The sequence below is a fragment of the Dunckerocampus dactyliophorus genome, chromosome 4 (genome assembly GCF_027744805.1).
Source record: "Dunckerocampus dactyliophorus isolate RoL2022-P2 chromosome 4, RoL_Ddac_1.1, whole genome shotgun sequence".
NCBI lineage: Eukaryota > Metazoa > Chordata > Actinopteri > Syngnathiformes > Syngnathidae > Dunckerocampus > Dunckerocampus dactyliophorus.
In genome coordinates, this window is record NC_072822.1 from 13840270 (window position 1) to 13866442 (window position 26173).

At 40.2% G+C, this 26173-nt stretch overlaps 1 long non-coding RNA gene across 1 annotated transcript in view; it reads left to right on the plus strand.

The window, feature by feature from the left end:
- LOC129180379 (uncharacterized) overlaps nt 1–26173 on the plus strand; it is a 40914-nt gene that overhangs the window by 7578 nt on the left and 7163 nt on the right. Inside the window, exons 2-3 of the long non-coding RNA XR_008570145.1 lie at nt 4949–5041; nt 26004–26106. This is a non-coding gene — a long non-coding RNA (uncharacterized LOC129180379). The remainder of the gene's footprint in view (nt 1–4948; nt 5042–26003; nt 26107–26173) is intronic.

Here is a 26173-nt window from a genome sequence, read left to right on the forward strand (position 1 = left end):
TGCCTCAAGTAATTTGCTAGAGTTAGAGTATTGTGCTCATGCCATAGTTGCACTCCTGATTGGCTGCAATAGTAGTGGGCTTTAAAAGGAAAAGCAAGCATGAGTTTATTCGCAAAGCTGCATGTGACACCCACAATTTCAACACATGAAAGGCAGAAAGTATGGAAGTCATTTTTTTTGGCCTAATAATCTCAAATTCCCCATCTAAAAGGCTCAGTTCAAAGGAATTAAAACAATCCCATGAAAATGTTGTATATTCGGTACACACTTGGACTTGAGCGTGATATTTCATGAAAATTTTAAAAATACATCTGAGTCATCACCTTCAATGGCCACAATATTCGATATAAACATGCCTTTACAAAGACAATGGCTATCAGACAGTCTGTTAGCAATATGTCTGTTATGGTGCTTCTATACCTTATACTGAGAACTGCTATGTATTTTAGTTACTCATTGGGTACATGATACGAGAAACTAGTAAAATCAGAATGTTTGTTACAACAAATACAACATATCTTATTAGTCTTCATAAAGTGTCCAGCAAATGCACTGCTGACCTTACATACTGTAGCTTCACTGCCAATGCTTAAAAAATGCAATCTGTCAGTACAATGGCTATGTAACTGCAGCGGTGCCCAATCACCCCGTGCACATAAGTGCTATTTTTACACTTCAGCTTTAAAGCTGGCTGCCATGCATGGCTTCTCGGATATCTGTGCTCCACTGACTTTTGATTATGCAAATACTATGCGGTATAAATAAATTAGTATAATTGCACCCTGAATTTTGCTTTGAATCGTCTTCGCATATGAAAGGGTGTAAATAATATATTTTGTGCCGCTGCATTATTCATCCTCGACTAATTACAAAACAGTGGCGCATATACACTCCCAATATGCTCCATCCAGCATACATTCTGCTTTGCGCATATTTTTCGCATGTTGTTTTTTGCACTCACTGTATGCTTCGTCAGTATGCTGGTAGTATTTGTATTTTTGTATTAATAGTGTCATGCAAAATATCTAATTATCTCCTCAAACTAATCTCTGTATTTTACAAGTGTTGAAATAACAAAGCGAGTCAACCTCCGTTTGTATAGCATATCGGTTCTTTAGGAAATACAGAAGCATAATAAAAGCGGCTCGCTGTGAAGCATGGGATACATTTGGCATGCAGCAAAGCATTTGAAAAATATATGATGGTGTTCGCCATTTAAATTATACGGGCTCTCGGACTGCAGAGCCACTAGCAGTGCTTATAGAATAGTGAGCAGGATTGCCACACTCGCATTAGCATCTGGCCCTTTTATGTAAATTTGATGAGAAGGACTCATGCATATACGCCAGGGTGAGGGTGTACTCGCCTTAATATCCTTATTAGAGAGCCGTGAATTAAATATTTATAATGGGGGCCTTGAGGTTAGGATGGAAGGCAGCCTGTCCTGTGTTGTCATGAAGAGCTGGAGGGAGGAAGGAAGGAAGGAAGGAAGGAAGGAAGGAAGGAAGGAAGGAAGGAAGGAAGGAAGGAATGAAGGAAGAAAGGAAGGAAGGCAGAAAGGAAGGAAAGGGACTGTGAGGAGGGGCCTCTCCACGAGTGTCTCGCGCAGCCTCAAGGTGCCACCATCTTAAGGCGTTTGGCAGGAGCGTGCGCAAGGAAAGGAGGGTAGACCTAAAATGTCCGCTGGCATAGACACGCGCATGCATACACATTAGCGCGCACACATTTCCTGTTGACAGCAAGGCAGAGGTGTGAAACGTCGCTTATTCAATTATAGTCTTTGGCCGGTATGCATACGGAGCATTTCATTTGCATGGATTAATGTCCCCAATTACTGTCACCTGCGAGACACCAGTGTTTCGCTTGCACGCCGTTTACTGGTCGCAGCCTACTAAACTAAACACTGCTTCTGTGATTTCAAGGGGTCTATTCATTTTTTTCTTTGCCAAACATTTTGCAGGTTAGTCGTTATTAAGTATGATTAGACAAAACAAGCCGCACAACGCCTTTCATGTTGAGAACAATTCACCTTGCATGCATGCACCTCTTTAACAGGTCATTGAATGAATAGATCATACATTTCATCGAGATATCCTTTGCATTATAAGGAAGCAAAAGTGAAGAATCCAGCAACAATATTGAAACATGTAGATGAGGCTCTATCTCAGTGTCCAACACTGAACCTACCTGTCCGTTAATTATCATTTTCAAAGTGCTTGCTTAGGCGCCACAAGCACACACACAAATAAACTGCAAACACATGCATATTATTATGCAATGTGTGCAATATATATATTCTCTTGGAGATTAATAAAGTATCTATCTATCATATAAACAGCACAAGCACACATTGTTGAGAGAGATACAGCCACAACATTAGCATTCCCTTTCATCCTCAAGTGCTCCTAAGGCAACACATAAAGACCAATGTGCAGGAAATTATTCTTCATGAATTCATGAAACCATACAGTATGCCTATTTTGCAGCACTAACACACACATATATTTGAGGTGCACTGCATATTAGGAACCTTACTTTTTGATTGTTGTTATTACAGGTTTATGCTAATTCCTTGTGTGTTACATTTCTTTGGTTATTTGCATGGATGATCAAGTAGAAGTTGGTGTATGATGGTGTGTGCATGTTGTCATGTTATACATGCATATTATCAAAGCAACACCCTCCCTCTGGCGTGATGGTGAGTGGTACAGGCCTGCTGCCAACAAAGAGACAATAATTAAACGGCTGCTTGTTTGAGCATGGCACTCGCTAATGGATTGTTACTGGGAAGGAAATGAGACAGGCAGCATAGAGGGGAGCAAGGTGTCAAAGCCGACCTGGACTTATAAGAATAATGAAGCACTGAAGGCCACCTTCTATTCCATAATAATAGTCTCGGTGGGTGTTTAGCCTTTGTTGATTTTTCTCTTTTATGTCTTTATGAATTCGTATCTCCATTGGAATATCTCTGTGTGGAGTTTGTATGTTCCCCCCATGCGTTCGTGGTTCTTCGCGGGTACTCCTGCTTTCTTCCACATTGCAAAAAAAAACAATTGTTTTAGGTTATTTGGAGACTCTAAATTGCCCATAGGTCCATAGGTGTGAATGTGAGTGTGCGTGGTTGTTTGTGTATATGTGCTCTGCAATTGGCTGGCAACCAGTTCAGAGTGTACCCCGCCCCTCACCCGAAGACAGCTGGGATAGGCTCCTGCGACCCTAGTGAGGACATGCAGTATAGAAAATAGAAGGATGGATGGATGTCTTTATGAGCTGCACACATGCATGCAAATTCTTCACTTTTAACATTGTTTGCATCATCCTACAGATGTTGTTTTTTTTAATCAGCGGTCGATGTGACACAATCAGGGTTGGTGTGGCTTCCTCCTCACAAAAAAACACACAACACACTAGAAAAGGTGAATGTGCAAAGGACGGAGTGGGGGTGAGGGGCGAGATCGGATGAGGCATGCCACACAAGCTGTAAAGGGAATCGAATGCAGTAGGGTGGGAGTGCAGTATGGTCCCCCTAAAACCCTGCCGTAGGGCTACACACACACACACACACACACACACACACACGTACGCAGCACACACTGGTTGGCCCACAAGTAGAACATTGCACTGGGGAATGAGAAGAATATGCTCCAGATAAAGATATCCTATTTGCCAGAGTTCTTCATTTGTCACATGAAATGTTCATTTAAAGTAAAGGTTGTATGCTAGAATTTTTTATGTTAGTGTTAAACTGAAACATGAATAAACTTTAATTCAACTAAACAATATTGTCTGATGGTGTTAGTAGATGTGTGTGTGTTTGTCATATTTGAAGAGCTTCAAAGTAAAGCAAATGGAAAGTTCCAAAGTATTTCCCGGTATTTCTGTATATCACCTTAGTAATCATTTTTATTGCGAAAAATTACTTTTTAACTCATAGTCAAATGAGTAACACGGTGTAATAGTTGTCTTTCAGAATATCAGCATCAAAATCACTGAGATGGCACACAAACCCGAGCAAAGGTAAATAGTAGATCTGTCATTGCCATAGAGAACACATATGACCTACTTCAGAGGTCTGTAATATTTGTCAACCAGCCAGGACACTTCACGTCGCATTAACATTAGCATCTGTGCGGACATGCTGTATCTGCTCATAGCTACAGCTATGTGCATTGCTTGTACTTGTACTGAAGCGCACATTACAATGATCAGACAAGGTTTATTTCACGCTATTAGACAGGCTGCAGAGGAAAGTCCTCCGATTGCTAAAAATTGAGGAACCACTCAGAGCAGGAATTCTCCCACTTGAGCATAGGAAGAAAGTTGCATCCCTTTCTATTTTTGCCAATACTTCATGAAACCATTCACTGAAATGGCTCAAATTCTGCCCAATGAAACAACAAATGCACGCATAACTCGATCTTCTGCAAGTAGTCACCCATACATAGTCAATATTCCAAGTCCAACACCCAGTGTCATCTTTCTTCCTACATTGCCAAGAACGACCGGGTTGTGGAACTCGCTCCCACCAACCGTGGTTTTTGAGACTCCTAACATGAACTGTTAATGCACATTTTTTGAACGATCTTATTAGTGAATGAAATACAAATTGTTTTTTTGTGTGACAGGTACTTAGATCTTAAATTTAAGGGCCTCTTCTCATCTATTTTATGGCACCACCAGGCCTAGAATCTGTCAAAAAAAGACATGCTGAGTAACTCAGTGTTCATGTATGTTTATTAGGTTCTTGTTTTTACCACTGTCAGATTTGTATTCACCAGACTGTCTTAAAGGTAACTTGCACTTCGCACCATTGTAGGGGGAGGACAGGAGCTCAATTATTGTTGTGTATTAACAAATACAATATTTTGAAGCATGACAATCCATGCTTCCCATGAACGTCTTTGACTATACCTTCATGATTTACAATTTTACACTTATTCTACTGCAGTGATGGACAACTGGATCTGTGGGGCACTCCAAAAAGCAGAAGATGGACAATAACATGATGTTTGGGATTTTCTTTTTACTGGATTTGCCTGAGGTAAGCTTGGATTGATAGACCCAAATGTGACCATGTGTGAGTGTGATTATTTGAGCATGACAGTGTCAAGTACACAATACCAATCAAAAAACGCAAATTGTCACCCAGGTCACGTGATGTTGGTATCGGTTAATAAAATAAAATGAATAAATAAAAAGACATAACTGAAGGTTATTTGTGCTCATCAAACTGACATATGATTAAACATCATATTTAATGATAGAATCTGCAGGGACAATTAATGGAACACAATGAAAATAAATGTATGAACGATCACTTCAGTGTCACCATAACACACTGACCAAACTGTTTTCTCTTCCTTTTGCTTCTATACATATGAAGCTCCAAGGTCACACATAAATACACCCAAACAAACACACACATTTAGTGTGTTCTCTTTTGTCAATATTTAGTGTGTGCATCTAGTTCTCATTTTTGTGCACATATTAAATAATAAACTATATTTTGTTGTGTCATTAGGTTTAATCTTTGAAGGCACTAAGAGAAGGACAAATCATTAGATAGAAATCACATAATAGCATAATAATTTCATCACAATTTAATGTCAAGTCTCTTTACGTTTTCTTTTTAGCTAAATCCCGTACACATGATACTTGCTTTAACCCCATCTCAAAGGTAATGATAGCTGTCACATTTATTTTTATTTCTCCAACATGCGCATCTCTGTTGATGAGTGAGTGTGTGGCTCTGTGTCATTTATTGGCAAGCAGAAATGCAGGCAGAAAGGTTAGTTGTGGTCCAGAGGACACAGTGAAAAGCTTAACAACAGTTGGAAGGGAGATCAGGCGATCACATCCCATGACCCATTCCATGCCCTGTAGTTTATGCCCAAGTCAGTAAGAGGAAACAGAGGTTACTCTACATTGTCTGCCATCACAGATACACATATCGTGACACACACACATACAGTATTCAAACAACAATCCGTGAGTGATTTAAAAACATACTGTATCCCCTGACCGTAGAAATACGTGTGGTAACACTAATTGCCTCATTTGTGTCCTGGGGAATACACACTGGCTTTTCAATTAGGACCCTCCATCATTATTCCATGTTACATTTGATGTCACCGAAGAGAAACAACCTTAGATTGCTTCTAATATATTGTCCCTTTCATGTAGCTGAACAAGGTAGACTTCAATGTACGAGGGGGTGCAGTATACTGTATGCAGAAATGTGTCCTATATGTATCGTTGTCCCATTTTTGTGCAGATTCTACAGTTGGTAACTGCATTCAATATTATTATTAGTGGATAACCATACCCCAAAAAGACGGAAATTATTCCTGTACACGCAAGCATCATCTAAGCAAAAATGAAAATCTTGAATGGACCTCAATCGCTAAACTAGAAAAACTAGTATGCAAGTATGTGAGGTTCATTTTAGGTATTTTTTCTTAAAGTGGTATCTGACGATCAGCCACCAAAGGCCAGCTTCAATACATTTGTTTTTACATCAGTGTGAGTGGGTATGCATGTGTGTGTGTCTGAGTGTGTGGTCAGGAAAGATAAAACAACAACATCAGAGAGCACAAGATGCCAGCGTATGCTGTAGGAGCGCTTCACTGTTGTCGCAAACATCAAAATGCACAAGAGTATAGAGTAAATGATTAAAAAAAACAGCTTAATATCTATAATGATCAATATACAATAGTTGTAAAACGTTGTTATTACCATTGAGGAAAATATAACGGGAAATACTATATTATTTATGAAAACACACAAGAGCACATTTTTGTCGTGAATGATTTAGTTTCCATCAATGGTTCTCATATTTTTATGTCAGGTAAGTCCATATTTCATGCTTGAATGAGGTCCTTTCGCCATGCAATATGCTGCCAATGCTCATGCCTCTTAGCGATAACACAATGTCAGGGAAATGTAGTCGCACAACATTAAAGCATTCACATCTTCAGTTTTCCTCATTCTGATGTGCTATAATGTAATTTTTCTATAAGAGTGTCACGATAGCATTTGTGAAAGGCTCATCTTGCAATTTTCAATTAAAGCAGCCATAACAGCAGTTAACAAACACTACTAAAAGCGGAGTATGTTACAGCACACAAGGGTTTCTTCTCCATCACCACGCAACCAGAACAAAGGATATTCACATTGTGAAATCATGCAAATGAATGCAAATCAGTAGCAGCAAGGAATAGCGAGGGGGGAGGAGTTTGCACATGCACAGAGGGATGCCACTGACTTTGTACAGAACATGTACAGGATAAATATAAACCTATCGAGCAGCCAATTTTTTCATTATTTTTCCAAAGTGCACAAATATGCATATTTCTATCAATTGGGATCTTCTATATTGCAGGAAATGTAAATGTAATTCAGCCATTGCAATCATTGCAGGGTGTGTGCATACATGTTTGGATGGTGCAATACGTTGACAGCACCACCCCAAAATAAATGCAGAGCAGACAACTGATGCAAATAAAAGCCAGATTTTCACTATCCAGCTTCCAAATAAAAACCTGCCTGTATATTTTTTTTACTGGACTCCTGTTTCTCACCATGAATTTTAAAGAAAAACAGTAGGTACACAGAATGTACACATTTGTATGTCTAAATGTCACTTCACATTTGATATAAATAATACACATTCACCTTATCAGCCAAACAATAGCGTAAAGCAAGTGTTATTACAAATGTTGATTCTAGAATCTAGAATTTGACAATTTTACATTCGGATATAATTCTGATAATTGCTATTTGCAGTAAGAGAAAGGCTGTTTAATGTGTCAGAGCCACACAATAAACAATAGTTTGTGTTTAGTGTGAATAGGTAAGCTCATGCTGGAATAATATCAGCTCTTTTTTTTTTTTTACAAAAACACACACGTAGACAGACTTAAGCAGACACAATGTGGTAGGGGAATAAGGGAGGGGTGTGTGCACAGTCAGACGTTGGCAATTGTGCATAATGATGTTAACATTCCTGCATGTCTAATGCCGAGGATATTGAGACAGACACAGGCCACTCGGTGCTTCTGCTGCTGTTCCGTGTACACGAGGTGTAAACTGTAGCACTACATAATAATGCATTAATTGAGGCCTTCTCCATTCGTCAGTGTTTGGGTTTCTTACCAAGGCTACTGAAAGGCCCAGGGTGTGATCGTTAATCTTATCAGACATATGCATGACCACGTCGTGCTGTATTTTCTAGTCCGCTTGCATTAAAATAGTACACACACCTTGATACAGCAGTTGTCATTTCCTCCCTATATGTTAAGGTAACATCCATTTAAAGCACCCTCACACTCACTAATGCATTTTTTGGGGGGCTAAAATTGCAAAATACAAGCAACACGCAGTAAATCTCCATTGTGGATTTGCTTTTCCAACTTGCATCTTAATAGAAAGGCACCTAGGCAAATGGGAGGGGAAGTAAATATGAAAATGGACCGCATGCGGGAGTCATAAAAGATGGAAACAAAGGGGGACGGACAGCATACACCGAGAGGGACAGGCAAAAGATGAAGCTCATTTTCTGTAGGCACCCAGTAGTGTCTGCATTGCAGATCGCTGAAATCCCCCTCGAATGCGTCCCTGGGCTTAAAGGGGGTGGGGTGGGCAAGGATGAACAAGGGACGGGTTGATGCTGTCTCTGCTTTGTTACACTTTGTTTTTTTCCTCTCCTCCCCCACCGAAATATATTTTCTGTCTGCATCAAATGTCAAGTTAATTTCCTGGGTGCTATGAGGGATGTGTCCTCCCCTTCGGTATGTGTGGCAGGGTGCTCAGTGTGCCACTACGCGTGTGTGTGTGTGTGTGTGTGTGTGTGTGTGTGTGCGTATCGGGGACAGGGGCATGGCAGAGGGAGCGACGAGGGGTAGCTTCAGTACAGTACCTATAAATTGGCTCTCTGAGAAGGGCTTGAAAAGTGTGTAGAACGTGCACATGCATTGATATATTCATGTGTGGGTGTGTATGTGTGTGTGTAAGAATATGATCAAATTATTAATAGATGCTTTTGTCAGTTTTCCTGTTCCCATCTGCCTGTCCTTATTGTGCATTCATATGTTCAGTTCTTTTAGAAGTTCGTCTGAATTGAATCCTAAAGCACACACACACACACGCACACACACAAACGACTGCTTAGTAATTCAATACCACTGCAAAAAAATAGCAGAAAGTATCCAGAGTAGTTCTGAACAATACAGTGTAGGGAGTTTTGCTGCAGCTTTCTCATTAACTGTGCTGCACTTCTTGGTGTCCAACAACAACATCTAAAGCTTATTACCAATAGACATCTAGCATATCAGGTGAAACATTTCTGTGTATCGTTTAATCGTGTTGCTTGGCAGCAGATTCCTTTGAGTGTGTCTCTTACTTCTACTTGAGGATGGGCTTAAATTTAGATGTATTCTTATTTTTATGCATTTCATAAATACGCACACCCTCCACTGCAGTAGGCACGTACACCTGTACTGTCTATAATGAGAGTCAATACAGAGATGATAATGCTCAGTTTTGATTTATACTCTAATTTAAAAAAGTGTTTATTATTGTACCCCGCCTGTCGCCCGAAGTCAGCTGGGATAGGCTCCAGCATGCCCCCGCGACCCTAATGAGGATGAAGCGGTATAGAAAATGGATGGAGGGGGTTTATTATTGTGGTTTTAGTTTTTAATGCACAGACGTACAGTTGCACTGCAGCATACTGAGTGCTGTAAAATTTTGGTTCCCATTTTAGCATAATCTCTTGGAAGATGCAGTGCAGTTACAGTACAGCTACAAATAATACCTTCACATAGAACAAAAAACAGTAGCAATCCAGTTACTTGTATGTATTATATGCTCAATTGGACAGCAATGGTTTGCCTTAAAATTATGTTAAAAAATACATTAGTGGTTTGTGTGCCGTGGGCTCTCAAACAACATTCTGTTGATTGAATTTCAAACTTCACTTATACTTGTATATGCATTTGGGATCTTAAGAAAATCCCATTGGTCCACATTAGCTGTAACTGTAAAAGCAAACTGTAGTATTAATGTTGTAATGTGTAAAAGGTCTTATTGCAGTGGGGAGGAATTTGCGTTTGTCACTTGTCTTGATACAGATGTGTGCTCCTGATCCACACACGTCACATCCCATAGCCCAGAAAAATTACACCAGCCCCACCTAATTGTGCATATTCACGATGCTGCTTTCCATAGATCAGCTAGCATATTTCCGCTATAGCAGCACAACAACTGAGGGATGCGGCTGAGTGAAATAGCTGTCAATCCACTGATTCACTACGTCTCCGCCACAAGCATCCGTTTGATAACACTCCCTCGATGCCTCCATATTATTATTATTATTATTTTTACTTCTTTTATATGATCTGAGTCCATCATGGAAGAGAATTTCCTCTTATTTCTTGCAGTCAGTCATACTGCCACTGTCTGCAGCTGGTTCAAATCTAGTGAGGAAGGGGGTTTAGATATAGAAATTAGCTTTGTCCTAGGTCGTGTTGCAGTTTAGAGACACACAAACACTCAATGAACACAAAAGATGCCGCTATCATAAAATATGTCAAACAAAAAAAAAATCACAGTCATGGAAAAATGATTAGACCACTCTTGTGTCTTCACTTTCTTGTTCATTTTAATGCCTGATACAACTAAAGGTACCTTTGTTTGGACAAATATAACAATGACAATAAATATAGCTCTCATTATATTTGTTTGAACCAACATACCTTTAGTTGTACCAGATTTTTAAATGAATCAATAAACTGAAGAAACAAGGGTGGTCTAATAATTTTCCATGACAGTATAGACAAACAAAGCAGCCAAAATATTAGAAACACCTCCATCCATCCATCCATTTTCTATACTGCTTGTCCTCATTAAGGTCACGGGTGAGCTAGAGCCTATCCCAGCTGACTGTACTAAAATACAGTGCAACCTTGGTTAGCGTCATGAATCCATTCCAGAAGGTGCGACTAACTGAAACATACGCTCACCGAACCGATTTTTCTCATAAGAAATAATGGAAATCCAATTAGTCCGTTCCAGAGAGGCACAAAACAGGCAACACGTTTTTATAGTTTTCAACTGTAGTTTTACATGAAGAAAACACTTTGAAATACATTTAGATGAGGAATGAAAGGGATAAATGAACATTTGATTTCACTTTTACCTTGACTGAAGACTTGATTTTTGGCAAAGACGGCAATGTGACAGCGAGATCTGCTCAGACACCCACTTTGTGTTTTGCTATGGATTATTTCTTGAATACAATCGTCTTTCTCACTTTCTTAACTAAATGCTAGCACTTGCAACTTTCTTCCACTCCATTGTGGGTTATTTTGCAGCTGTGATCAAAAGAAAAGCAGAGACTTGTGTGTGTGCTGTAGCTGTGTTAGTTAGCAAAGAACTACAGAGTCAACCACTGATGAGATCATAGAGGTGCGACTGAGCTTACTCATGGTTCTTGTTTCCATGTGTTTAGCAAGCTCATAGGCTATTAACAAAGACATTTTGTACGTTGCAAACACAGTTGGACTCACGCAGTATAATAATAAAACGACAAAGACGCGCGCTATATTGTACGCTAATCGGAAAATGTATGCAAACCAAAGCAAAATTTTGGCATACATTTTGGCATAATTTTTTGACGTGGTCTTTCCTACAGTGTATTTACCGATACACTTTGGTTGCTATATGTGAATAGATGCATAGATAGATAAATGCCTGCGCATGTATGCATGAGGATGTGGCTGTTGAATAAAGACAAGACACGTAGTGTTATTTTAAGCAATTGATGGAAATGGAAGAGAGTGGAACAGATGAGTCTTATTGGCTGTCCCTGTGGCTTATTGTAGCACTCATGGAAAGGACGCAGTTGTAATGAAAGAAAGCTTGCGGGCTACATCGTTGCTTGGGTAAACAGTGATTGTTTCAGTGCTGGGTTCCCAAATACGGCCAACAATGTTACCATTGTCCCGCCAGCTCTCATTAGGAGGCGCATCAGAGAAGCGCTGAGGGGAAGTGGGTGAAAAAGGGGCGTCAAAGAGTGTGTGTATAGCTGGCAGGAGCAGTGGGTGTACTGGGAGGTGTTGAACAAGAGATGGATGGAGGAAAACAGAAAAATGTGCTCCAGATCGTCAGTTTTATTGTGTCTTATTTGAATGTCTTCCTCCTGTGTCCACATCTATCTAACTCCTCCCTTCTACCTGTGCTCCCCGCTATCATCCTTTGTTGTTCATGGCTTCTGCGTTGGGGATGGTGCAGGATGCTTTGCCTGTCGTGCCACCGTTGCATCACCTTCTCCCACCCAGTGTAGAAGAGAGGGGCCGAGAGAACGTGTGAGAGAGGAAGAAAAAGAGGCCAGGGAGGGGGTGCTAGTGAGCAAGCGAGTGAAGGGGAGAGGAAGAGGGGGCATGCAAGAAACAAGACAAAAGGAAAAGATTTGCCTGCTTCCTGGCTTAATGAACACTGGCAAGGAATGCTCACAATAGAATGCATTATCCTCTCATTAGTAGAGGCAATCAATTAGCAAAAAAAGACCATTGCAACTTTTTTTTGCGTGCATTGGTTGTACCTCATTCACAGTTCAATTGAGTGACCCAAGGAACCATCGTCTTTCCCACACATGATGCCAGCGGCCATAACAATTGCATTAAAAAATCTTCAATAATATTAGTCAGGATCCATTAAGAATATGTAGAATATCTGCCACAACATTGGGTAACAATATGTACACAAATGGTGGAAATTGTTGGTATTCTTACGCCAAAGAAAGAAAGAACAATCACTGAAATAATTGGAAACTGACAAAAGTGATAACACAGAAAAATGTACTAAAAATTAACAAATCGAAATCTGACATTGCTTTTGAATTGTGGCTTAAGAGACCTTCAAAAAAAACAACAACAACAAACAAAACTGGCTTGAACAAAAATGCTGGTATCCTTAACCTAATATTTAGTTGCACAACCTTTTGAAGCAAATAGTGCAATCAAGCACTTCCTGTAACTCTCAATGAGACTCCTGCACCTGTCGACAGGTAATTTGGCCCACTCCTCGTGAGCAAACATCTGCAGCTCTCTCAGGTTTGATGGGCGCCTTTCCACGGACGTTTAATTGTATTTAAAGGGCTCATAAAAGGCTACTTCCGAATAGTCATTTTTTGAGTGTTGTGGGTCATTGTCCTGTTGTAGGACCCATGACCTGCAACTGAGACTCAGGTGTCTGACACTGGGCAAAACATTTTGCTCCAGAACACCTTGATAGCCTTGAAATTTCATTATAACCTGCACAGATTAAGCACACTCTGTGTCGGATACAACAATGTGGCCTTAGAACATAACCAAGCCTCCTCCATGTCCAACAGTAGGTATGGTGTTCTTTTCTCTGTATGCTTCATTTTTACATATGTAAACAGAGCTAATGTGACTTGCCAAAAAGCTCCAGATTTGTCTTCTAGAACCTTAGTAGCTTGTCAATATGCATTTTTGGCAAATTACAGTATCTTTTTAAAATGATTGCTTTTATAAGTTTTGAGTTATTTCAGTGACCATTGTGGGTTTTTCTTTCTTTCACAGAAGTGTACCAACAATTTTATATATGTGTGTATAAGTGCAGTCAGTACAACAGCTGTATCAAATCCTGTTGTCTTTGTTGTTGTGGCTGTAGTTTGGTATAGAATTGCACTGCATCATACTGAGAGGTGTTTATTCATATTTTGGTTATGGTACTTTATTTAGGTATTCAAGAAAAACAAAATATTGGAAACCTCCCACAGTATACGACACAGTGCAGCTCAACTAGGATGACCAGTGAGTGTCTATTGTCCAAAATCCTGATTGGTCATCCTTACTGGGAAAGTGTCCTCTGACAACTAAAGTTGGACTAATGCTGACAATTGCATACCAAATTGTCGCACAGGTCCCATCAGCAATTCACACATCATTTTGGGGAAATGTCTTTATCCTTTTCCTTCTTTGTTGTCTCGTTTTTAGTGTGTCATCCAGAAAAATAGCAGCAGATAATGGCAGCAATCTATAGTGTGAAAGAGGCAAGGAGTGCCCGAATGCAGGCACAAATCGACAACTAGGCTGTGTACAAGTGTTGGTGACGAGTGGAACACAATGTTTGTGCTGCTCTCACCATAGCTGTAATTCAAGGTAAAGTTTGTAAATTGAGGAAACAAAAGGAAATGAAGGAAAGAGAAACTGTCTTTATAGTCCAAACTATTGATGGAGTGATTTTTCTTTCTCTTATATGTGTTGTTTTGTCAGGACATTTAGAATTTTCTGTGCATGTTCTGACCCTGCATCAGATTCTGTCATGTTACTATCGCTACAGATCAAAGCTCTACTGGTATTGACCTTGTCACTTCATGCGCCTTTATGTTTGCGCATGCGAGTTTATGTTTCTAATTTAGTCTTTGAATCCCACTACACACTATACTACTTATAGCAATACAGTGACAAACACATGTAGGTAATGCTGTGCATGTAGTAAAAGGATCCTAGATTCATGGACAATATGCAATGAAGAGCCACTTCACTATAATGCAAGATGAATTGAAGATGTATCCCGGTGTACATGCAATGCCTAACCGAAGGAACTGTAAAGTGTATTTGATCTTTGAGTGCATGTATAGGAGTGTATTGTTGCTCTTCAAGCGACGGGCGTTGCGTTGTATTTTGACCTTTCAAAAGATGTACATAAACTACATTTTCCACACATTCCATGTGTGGAGTATGTATACCACTAGTCCTAGTGCTTACTGAATGTGTTTAGAATAGAAGCTTATAGTTGCAAGTACAAAATACAAATGTATTCTGCACTTTGAAGGTTGAAGTTCTCATTTGAATCAAGCTGCACAAACTGTTGCATCTCTTTGACGGAAGACCGCCTGTATGATGAAGGTTGGGAAAGTATACTGTAGATATGTGACTATCTACAGTATATACGAATGGCCACATTATGTATTCTTTCACACTGAAATGCTCTCCAGTCCAAGAGCTCTATATGAATATTGTCTAATGTCACAGTGTTATTAATGTTACCTAAGTGGTGGAGTTGGAGGAGGAGATATTGAAAAAAAGGACAAATCGTCATCGTTGTTAGACTCTTCTAAAAGAGGTAGTGTTCTGTGGGTGGTGTAGAATTAAGCAGGCCTATTAACTCTTCATAAACTAATCACACGCTCTGTCCAGGTTGTATCATAGAGCTACAATTTAGCTTTCCATTTAGCTTTCTCTCCCCAGCGGCTTCCTGTACCTGTTGGCCCCATTAGCAGTGTAACAGTGCCCTCCACTGGTCAAGCATGTAGCAGTATAAATAATGAAGTTACAGTACTAAAAGGCAAAATACAGTCAAACCTGTCTTAGCGGCCACCTTTATAGAAGGGCCACCTGCCTATAGCAGCCACTGAAAAATCCCCCCCAGCAAATTTACATGTTATAGACCCTGTGTATAGCAGTCACCTGTCCAACGCAGCCAGCAGCCACCCATTTTGTCTCCCTTGGTCAATATCTGACTGCATATAGCAGCCAAATTACCAACTCAAGTAGAAGCTTCATGCACGAAAAAGTTTTGTTTTTCAATCAATGAAGGCGTCGTGTGTAGACTTTAATTACTGAGTCCTAGCTCAGTCACAATCATTCACAAGATACACACAAACTGTCAGTTGTTCCACATAAAAAAGCCGTCTTCTTTTGAGCTTGCTATTTCCTGGTCAAACATGTAACTTTAAGAGCATTTGCACCAAAACATTACCGCAAAGTAGGCTGGGAACAGGACGTGCTCCCAGCGACGCTACAATAAAAAAAAAAAAACATATGCTAGCATGCATGCGGCAGCGGGAGCAAAACTGAGTTCGGTTGTACTTAACTGAAGTATTTTATCAGTTATCAGTTATTATTAAGCCTCTAGCTTCCTTTTAGTAAGTAAAAACCTTGGCTATGATTGCACTACATTGTCATGTAGACCTACAAAGTACACTTGGAAGAACAAGAGGTGAATAAATGTATTGCAACTGATGTGAAACTGATGAGGGGTAGGATTAAATAAGCTTTGCTTCTTCCTACTCCTTTTTGGACATGCAAAATTGTGAATTGTACTATGTGATGTGCTACTGTTTGACTCATGCATGTTCAGGATTAAAATCATGAACCATGATAATAACAAGCCTAGTAGTGCTGTACAACTTTTATCAGCAGTCCGCAGTGCCATCTACTGGTCAACATTATTATTATTATTTTTTTCCCCTTTTTTTTTCTTTTTTTCCCTCTACTGGTCAACATTCAAACTGGACACCAACCTGTCTATAGAGGCCACCTGTCTATAGTGGCCACTTTTGCAGACTCCCTCTAGTGGCCGCTATACACAAGTTTGACTGTACATGAAAAAATGTATGTATATAAATGCAAAATCTACCAAATTCAAATTCTTGATCAGGTCTGTATATATATATATATTTATTTATTTATTTATTTTGTACATATGGATCTTATTTAGATTTAGATTTTAAGTAGAGCTACAATATGCAAAAGCAGGAAGAGGGATTGAGACAAAAAACATTTGGAACTTGTAATTTCAAAAAAAACAACAAAATTAAATAGGTTGTTTACTACCTGATCAAAATTTTAAGACCACAGGCTATAAAAGCCAAAATCTGCTCAAAATTTTCATTTTCTGTCAGGCATTCACACTGTTATGCCCTCCTGATGGCTAAAGCTAAGAAGCTTTCTCTTTTTAAACGTGGTGGGATTGTCAAGCTGCATAAGCAAGGCCTCTCACAGCGTGCCATTGCTGCTGAAGTTGGGCGCAGTAAGACAGTCATTCAGCATTATGGAACAAAAAAGTCAAGTGGTAGACCCCAAAAAAAATCACACCTGTGCTGAGCCAGAGGATCCGATTGGCTGTCCATCAAGACACAGGGCGGTCTTCGACTCAAATTAAGGCCCTTACTGGTGCCGACTGTAGCACAATAACCATCAGACAGCATCTGCGGGAAAAGGGTTTAAAAAACAAAAACTAATTCAAAGACCTTGTCTCCTTCAACGCCACAAAACTGCCCGTTCAAACAAGGGACATTGAAAGGTGGAAAAAAGTTTTATTCTCTGATGAGAAAAATGTAACCTTGACGGTCCAGATGGCTGGACCGTCAAGGTTACATTTTTTCTGGAGCTTCAGGTGGTGCAGGGTTGTCAAATGGCCCGTCATGACTAAGGGCCCCCGTCTGTGTGGTAACAGCCGGTTTTTCAACAGGACAACGCTGCAGTTCACAATGCTCGTTTGACGAAGGACTTCTTCAGGGAGAATAAGATCATTCTTTTGGACCATCCTTCATGTTCACCTGATTTAAATACTATCGAGAACATTTGGGGATGGATGGCAAGGGAAGTTTATAAAAATGGCCAGTTGATGCCCTTCATGAAGCCATCTTCACCACTTGGACCAATGTTGCCACTAGCCTCCTGGAAACCCTCGCATCAAGCATGCCCAAACCAATTTTTGAAGTGATTAACAAAAACGGTGCAGCTACTCATTACTGAGTCCTACTGAGAACATTTTTTGTTCTGGTTTGGAGAGTTTTTTGTTATTTTTTGAGCAAACTTAAACTTTTGATCAGCTGATAAACAGCCTATTTCAGTTTAATTGTTGTTTTCAATAAATTACTTTTTCAAAGTGCGTTTTGTCGCACTCCCCCTTCTTGCGTTTGCATTTTGTAGCTCTACTTAAAACCTCATTAAGATCCAAATATGCAAAATGCAAAATCTAATTTTTCAACTGGTCTTAAGATTTTGATCAGGTCTGTATCAGGTTTGTATATATATATATATATATATATATATATATATATATATATATATATATTGCACAAAATATTGTATGTAATATATTATATAAAATATCTCTTACCTTACAATAACATTTTGTTGAGCATAAAATCAAAGACACCTTTTTCACCAAACAGTTGGAACATATTTTGACCCTGATTGTTTTGTGCAAAGCGCTCAACATACATACACACACCTATAGACATTCTGACCATCCATGCAGCCCTGGGAAAGAAGCACACTGAGGTTCAAGGTCATTTCAAGTATTCAGCTGCCTGAGGCTCTCCATTGTCAAGGCACCGCATCCTTTGCTCTCAAATGCACCCACAGGCTGTTGCAGGCACAACACATTGTAGGTAGGTGGGCAGTGAACGCACCACATCCCGTCTGCAACAGTATATTGTCTGCCAGGTGAGACTTGACTCAATGATGCACAAACACCTGCAGCTGTGCACAATGGAAACTAACTCATTTGTTTGTTTATCCACCTATTGGGATTTAGCCATTATGCAGTTTATGTGCATTCTTTATTCTCTCTGGATTGTCTTGCACTGTTAACCTTTTAACGTGACATCACTTTTGTTGGTATTGAATGACTGCATATTTTGCTTTCTACTTAATGAAGAGTGAAAATTGTGAGCATTTCTTGTGTGAACCACAGTTAAAGGTGAGGTGGAGAGGAGAGGGAGGAAGGCTAAAAGGGGAGTAGCAGCAGCGGGTGTGATTAGCTCCTTTGTTGGCGGTCTGTTGAGCTTCATTGGCTGCAGAGAATAGGTTCTTAATGAAGCCAGCCATGCTTGGACCAAACTCTGTACTGAAGACAAACTAAGTTATGGCAGTCTGGCGGAGCGCTGGGGGCGAGACCACTGATATTCAACGCCTGGACATATGGTCCCCCACAATCAGGGCCTCCCCAAGCGGCTTTCTCATGTCTTGGTTTATTTGTGAGTCTTTCTCTCAGATTAGAAATATTTATTATTAGGATTGCTCATTTTTTCTGTGTTGCTTATAAAGAAAAACACAATGGAAGCAGAGGTTAGTGACAGCAAGTAGAGGTTGCTTGATGCTTACTGGATGCGACACGAGAGAGAGGGCTGCAGGCTTTGTCTTTCCAGCTGACCTCAATACTGAATCCGTTCTGACACATCCTACAAGAGGTGGAGTAACTGAGTAAATCACACTAACTTGGCTGTGTCAAACAGTCAGTTTATATCTTCACAAGGCTATAAATAACATTGGCAAGAATATTAAATACTGAATTATGTGCAGTTTTGTGTATGGGGCGAGCCTGATTGCTGTTTGAGGCAAATTGTTTGGGTCAGGGTGGGAGCATGGGGGACGGGTGGCTTCCGTGTCTCACCAGCAAGGCTCTCGGTAACTGAGCCGGCAAGGGGGAGAATGGGCCCACTCCAGGGCCACACAGCAGGCTTGAGCAACACTTACTTCTACTGGCCAAACTGTCAGCCAGAACAACTTCATTGTGTCCAAAATTGGAGTTGAAAGCAAGGCAGAGACTTGGGAGGACAGGGGTGGGTGGAGGGAGGTTGCGGGTAGGAGTGGGGAGGATGCAGAGACAGAAAACTGAAGGGGGGGGGGGTCTCTGGGAAACTGGGGGATGGAAAAGGGGGCATCCTGGAAAAGGTGTGAGTTCATTTCCCATGAGTGGAAAAACGTGAATTCTTTTAATGCAACATTTGAAAAACAAATTAGATTCTTTTTTTTCCAAATTAGGTTCCTTCGCTTTGACCCAAAATTACAACAACAAAAGGGTCATTTGTACAAAATGACACACACATGACACACACAGTTTGAAAATGACATGCCTGTGATTGACAATCCTTAAACTAGCGCATATTTTACTGTGACACGACCCCTACTTTGGGAAAGGCAGCTCTACACATATTAAATTACTGTATATAAATGTATATACTGTATATTTTGTGCATATTTGATATTTAATGACTTCCTTAATTATGTTTCCTAAAATGCCTATTTGCATATGAAATTTGATGACCACTTAAAGACTATGGGAAAATGTGGCTGCCAGATTGTGACCGGTTGAGAACCAAAAGTCTGTCGTAAGGTACCACATAGGGATCATTGCTGGGGCAAAAAGAGTTGTGCATCTTTCAATTGTAAAATTTTTAGACTTTTGGGGGTTTATAGCCCAGTAACAAATCAACTAGCAAGCCTCTACGCCCAATACTAAACCAGTTTTTAAAAATCCTTCACTACTTTCTTATCCTCATGTCTCATGGCCCAGTTTAAATGAGTCTTTCCACTCTGCATGCCAAAGAGTGAAGAACTTTACTTTGTCACACTTAGTTTAGGAAGATGAGGAAAGTTTGCATCTGTCTGTACAGGTGTGGGCGAAGGTGTATGTATGTATCTGTGTGTGTGTGTCTGCAGTCTTTTCCTGCCAGCTGCTTGTGTGCACATTTGAGTGAAATGCAGAAGTCTGCACACACACAGACACACAGGCACACACACGCACGCAGACACACACACATGTTTGATCCAGAGAAAGCCCTGCAGCTCCCAGAGACCTAACAAAAGGCCTCCTCTATCCATTGTATGAGATGTGTGTTTCCCAGGAGAACTCAGCCACAGCCAGAGAAGAGCCCGAGATCGCTTTCCCCTAACGTAGATGTTTTTTTCTCTTTATGGTCCAGCACAACATTCTCAAAAGAACTGGCCTTGGTATTTTGACGTACAAGATGTTGAGTTTGGGGGAGGGATGGTGAGAGGAAGAAAAGGAGAGAGTGAGCGTCTTGACAGATGAACAGACACAGCAGACAGACAGAGAACAGGCATTCCCAGTGCACTCTTATGAAAAGGAATATTCAGGGTGTTCTCTGCCATTTTAGTTGCTCCTTGTCTTTGCACCATTGTCAGCTTTCTTGTCGACTTTGTACATGAATGTAGATCCACCCAGTGGGTGGGTAGGCAGATTTCCTCCTTATGTTGACAAGTTCACCCACCAACATGCTAATTCTCTGCTGAACTACTGAACCATTCCAACACACATTTCCGGAATTGCTCGTCATTGCTTCATTAGAAGAGAGTCTTTGGGAGTTAGCAGATATTATATCTCTTTTTGGACTGGTGCTACACGAGGCTCAGTGGTGATTTGCCTTATGGCAGGAAGATACACACTTCAAGATCGAGCAGGTGCTGGTTTCTTTCATCCTAATATGTATTTCATATTTAATATAGAGTGGATGATTAAATAAAATTGATATTAGTCTTGTTTTGAGGAGTAATTTCCTTTGTCCCTTTGGCTTCCCATTCCTGCTGCCACGTTGTCCCAGGTCATGGTCCCATCAGCCACTAATGAGCCATTTGAACAGCCTAGTGACTGTAGTTGGGATCTGGCATTTTCTTCATTGACTTACAGGCCAGTTATGCAGTTATGATTGAGCATTATGAACTGGAAATTTCTCATTCAAGTTGAGCTTGGTAATGCCTGGAAACTTCACCAAGGACTCACTGAGGCCACATAAGCCAACAGCTGAAAACAAACATGGTAGGCTGATACCATCTAATCTCTCCAACACCATTATCGTCTAAGATATCACCATACGCCCCTCCAGACCCGCACTTACCCTTCGAACCAGACTTTCTCCCTCCTGCTACACACCCATTGAGGTGAAAGCTTGTCTGTTGAGGCTGAGAGTGAATGTAAGCCATTGTTGTAGTGTAACTGGATTCTACAGCCCGTTGTTTGATCCTGTTTTGGGTCTGAAAAGGCTTTTTTTAAACTACCACATCAGCTGAGAGGGCCAGACTACCAACTCTATTTGTGCTGACTGGTTCTTTTTTTGTCCATTTCCATCCTCAATTTGTCTGTGTAAGTCTTTCATGCAGATTCACTTTAGAGTCAGAAGATTTAATTGCTTGAAAGATGAGTGTGCATGCTGTCATTCTTTCAGTCACATTTGTCCCTCTTTCTAGCCTCCTTCTTTGTGTGGAAATCTCTTGCGGGATTCTGAGACAAAGCAGTTCTATTTCTCATTCACACCTCTGCTAACCCTAGCAAAATAAAACAAGGCAAAAATATTCCTACTGGAGAGTTATGTACTGTACGTTAAAAATGTTATAACTCTAGTTGCCTTAAATCTATCATCATATACTATACTATATACCATACCACAGTGGCTGGGAGTGCATTTTGTACCTGGGCTTTCAGTGGGCACGTAAGTGACCCAAACCATTTCTTAATACCACCACTGTCACGTCAAAATTATCCCAGTGAACGTGGTGAACAAACCCTTTCCCAGGCTGACCTATATATAAACTATATATATATTAGATATATATTAGGGTTGTCACTCGAGCGAAATATTTAATCATGATTAATTGCATTGTTTCCATAGTTAACTCATAATTAATTGCAATTAATCACCAATAGAATACAGTTTTTATAATAAGTAGGGATGCAAATCTCTTTGCGGTAAACCATTGCACACGCATCTAGATACACGGGTTAAAATACTCGATATGATTCAATGATAACATTTGTCTATGGAGACATTAATCTTACATTATAAAACAATTCTATAAAAGTGGCATTCTTGTGTAAAAGAGCACATCATATCCCCAAGCATGCTGTAAGGCAGGGGTCCCCAACCACCAGGGCCGCGGGAAACGTTCAGGTGCAATGATTTAAAAAAACACACACATAAATGAAAAATGAAATCATTTTTAAATAACTACATCAACATTTTTTGTAAAGGGATATACATTTTGGAAATGTGGGCCATTGTTTTATTAAAAATAATACATATAAAAATAGCTAAAAATAATATATAGTTAGAAATCCCACATGTTTTTGCACGTTTAATGCAAGCGGCGACTAGTCCCACTTTGTCCATAAACGCACCATTTAACTTTGCAATGCATCTTCTCCCACGCTGCACAGATAAGACTAGTATACTGTATTTTCCTGGTTTTTCTTTTACCTAGTATTTGGTCCTAAATGCTGATACTATGTTGTAATGCTAAATGGTAAATTTGATGACCTTATTGAGTGCTAATGTGCAAATTTGTTGGTACTCCTGAAAAGCAAAGTCCAGGCTAATACTGGCAGATGGTGGGTCTTTATTAATTTAGTGCTTTTACTTTGATGTTGTTCCTGTCATAGTTTGCAGAATACATAATAAATAAAATAAATCAGACCGATATAATGTATGTATGTTACGTGTGTGTTGAAAATCTTTCCCGGTGACCAGCTGACGCGCTGCTAACGCTAGCAAGCGCTAATGCTATTTATATTCATTGTCATTGACACAATCCCCCAAATAGCTGTACTCAGCTAAGCCCGGCAGTAACTAGTAGCTCCTAGCTCAAATTTTAGCTAGCAGTTCAAAGCAAAAATCAACCGAGAGACGGCTCACATCTAAAAAAAACACTCGTTAGTTGTGACACTGCCACAGTGCCACTGTGCCACAGTGCCACTTCTCTCTTCTTCCTGGCAACGGAGAGGCGACGTGCTTTGTAACAACAGTGACACAAATAACTTTGGTCTTTTTGAGAGAGGCATCTACTTATATATATACACACACACACACACACAGTATATATAGTATATATATTGTATATATAACTGCTCAAAAAATAAAGGGAACACTTAAACAACACAATGTAAGCGCGTTAACTTACTTCTGACACTGCCATAGTATTGCCAAGTATTGATTTAACAATGTCTTATTTGTCACGTTATTAACTACATTAACTACAGAAGGAAAAGGAGTATTAGAAACAAGTTTCGGTACGATCCAGTCCCTCATGTCATATGAAGGAGGGCCACAGTGAAAAGAAAAACAGTATAAAACTACGAGAATAACATCATATTCTTTCAACAAAAAAGTCTTTTTTTTTCAATGGATGTCATGGAAGTTCCACACTCTGAGACCAACAGCCATTGTCTCTCTAGAAATCTTCCACGTATGAATCAGGTATTATTAGTGAAGATTTGACACTATCAGGAAAATGCTTTATTCAGTGAGTAGTATTTTTTTTTCAGTGTGACCTTTATATTTTTTTTGCACTTTCAAAATATTATCAAATGAAGAGCACTGTTTTGTTGTGAAGGCAGAGCTTTGATACAGCTCTGGTAAATGAATTACATTATGCAGGTTTGCCTATTGAAGTGATTAATGCTACTGTATTGTTTGCATTCTTTCCATACTTACTTGCACTTCTATGGCTCTTTTGTCATCCTAGTATATATTCAGTGATTAGCGTGGACAATCCAATGCAAATATCCACATCACATTGTGGCTTTATTTGTCAGCTTTTTCAAAAAAGGTAAAGATAAGGACTTGGCTGTGGGGGGGATTTAGAAAGACAATGTTTTGGAGGGAAATTTCTGAGCACACATATGCACCCATCTGTGCCCCCGACCCATTTTAGCGGTGAGAAACTGTACCGCCATTTTCATAAGAATATTTGACACTTCAAGTTAGCCTTGCAATCAAAGAGGATTACTTTCCCCTCCCAGCATATGTGCAGCCAATGAGCGCTGCCATACAGGAGAATATGAAAGGGAGGGCAAAGATGAGGTAAGGAGGGTACATGTCATAAAAGCTTTACCCTTTTATTCTTCCGTCATAGAATAGAGCATTTTATATGTCCCTTTTTAGTACAGTACAAATATAACTCCACATACACTTGAAGTGACTTTTGCATGGAAATGAAAGCTACTGCCCGGTCGGACAAATTGTGTTTCTTCATAATGTTTGCATTGTATGTACACTTCCTTTAGTGCCACTGAATGCAGGCCAGGACTTGTGTGTGATTGTGTGCGCTCAGAGTGAAGGTTTTCCCACATTAAACCATTAAAGCAAGTGTGATGTTGAATTATTGATAATGGCTAATGAAAAGGATCATTTCAGGATGAACTATAGGCTTAACCAAAGCCCTGAGGCTAACACATACACCCCTGAGCGTGCACACGCCCATGCACAGCTTAGTTTCCCTGTTCATCATCTATCTTGGCTTGTCTCAGAAAATAATCTGACTAGTCCTGCCTCTTCTATCCTCACTCTGGCCCACTCTCCATTGTTCCAACAAACTGCACCACAGTTTAGAACCCCTTCCCAAAAATATTGCACTTTCACACCAACCAGCAGAGCAAGAGAGTGATGTTAAGCCGCGTTTCAGGGAAAAAGGGGATTCAGTTATTTTTGCGGGGGAAGGGGTAGAGAATGCGAGGAAGAAGGGGGGTAGGAGAATTGGCGCCAGCTCCTCTGAGGCGCTCAGCAGCATCCCCCCGCTCAGAGGATGGCGGATGTGTCTGGGGGTATCCATGACAACACGGCTGCATGCCAGGGATATACTACCACAGTTACGTCTCCCGAAGAGTTGGGTTTGGTGTGTGTTTTTGCTTTCATATGCTTGCGTGTGGTTATGCTTATGCTTTAGGGCCCACAAGCCCCAAAGTCATTCAGTGTGACTGGGAAGCTGCAAGAGCCGAAATCAGTTTGCTGTGAGGGGCCAACATACATGAGCTTCTTTGGCTCATTCACTTAACTTTACTTAACTGGATGAACTTCTCCTTAAACAAAATTCCCTCACGTTATAGCCCATAAGGATTACGTTTGGAACTGTCACACTCCCTTGCACAGTCAAGCATTGTGTTCTAATAGTCCCTTCTGGGACTGGATTCTCCAATAAGAGTAATCCTCTGATGAGTTCCTATGTGAGACCGAAAGAGAGAGTGGACAATGCTTTACGTGTCATAGGTTATATACGGTTTTATTTTTTTCCTGTCCCTAAATGCACCCTCCCACACACATACACACTCAGATGCAGATCCTATGGGAGTATATTTTTAACCATGACAGCCTTGTGCATTTGCTAAGAGGTTAAAGGGCCGAATGGTGAATCAAGTAAATAATTCACAATAGCTGAAACTCTTTCGATGTAACCTCAGCATGAATGGGGGGAGGGAAACCAAAGAGACTTACTTACCTTCTTACACACTTTATAAGTTACATTTCGTCTAACTTGGTGCTGTGACGTAACTGTGCAACGTGCAAGGAAACAATCAGACACTTACGCATGCAAAGTTGAATAATCAGTCTGTCTGTACGGGCACATTCTGTATTGTTTTTTTAGGCTGATGTCTTCTCTGCATGTTTTTAGGCTTAATGAAGACTTCAGAGAGAGTGACCTGGAAACAAATGCCCTAACCTATTGATGGCAGTCTTAAGGCTAAAACGTCAAGGATATTCAGCAGATTGAAAAGGTGACTTTCTCCTTTCAAGCATTACTGTTTCTGCCCTCATTTTATGTTGGCTATATTTCACAAATTC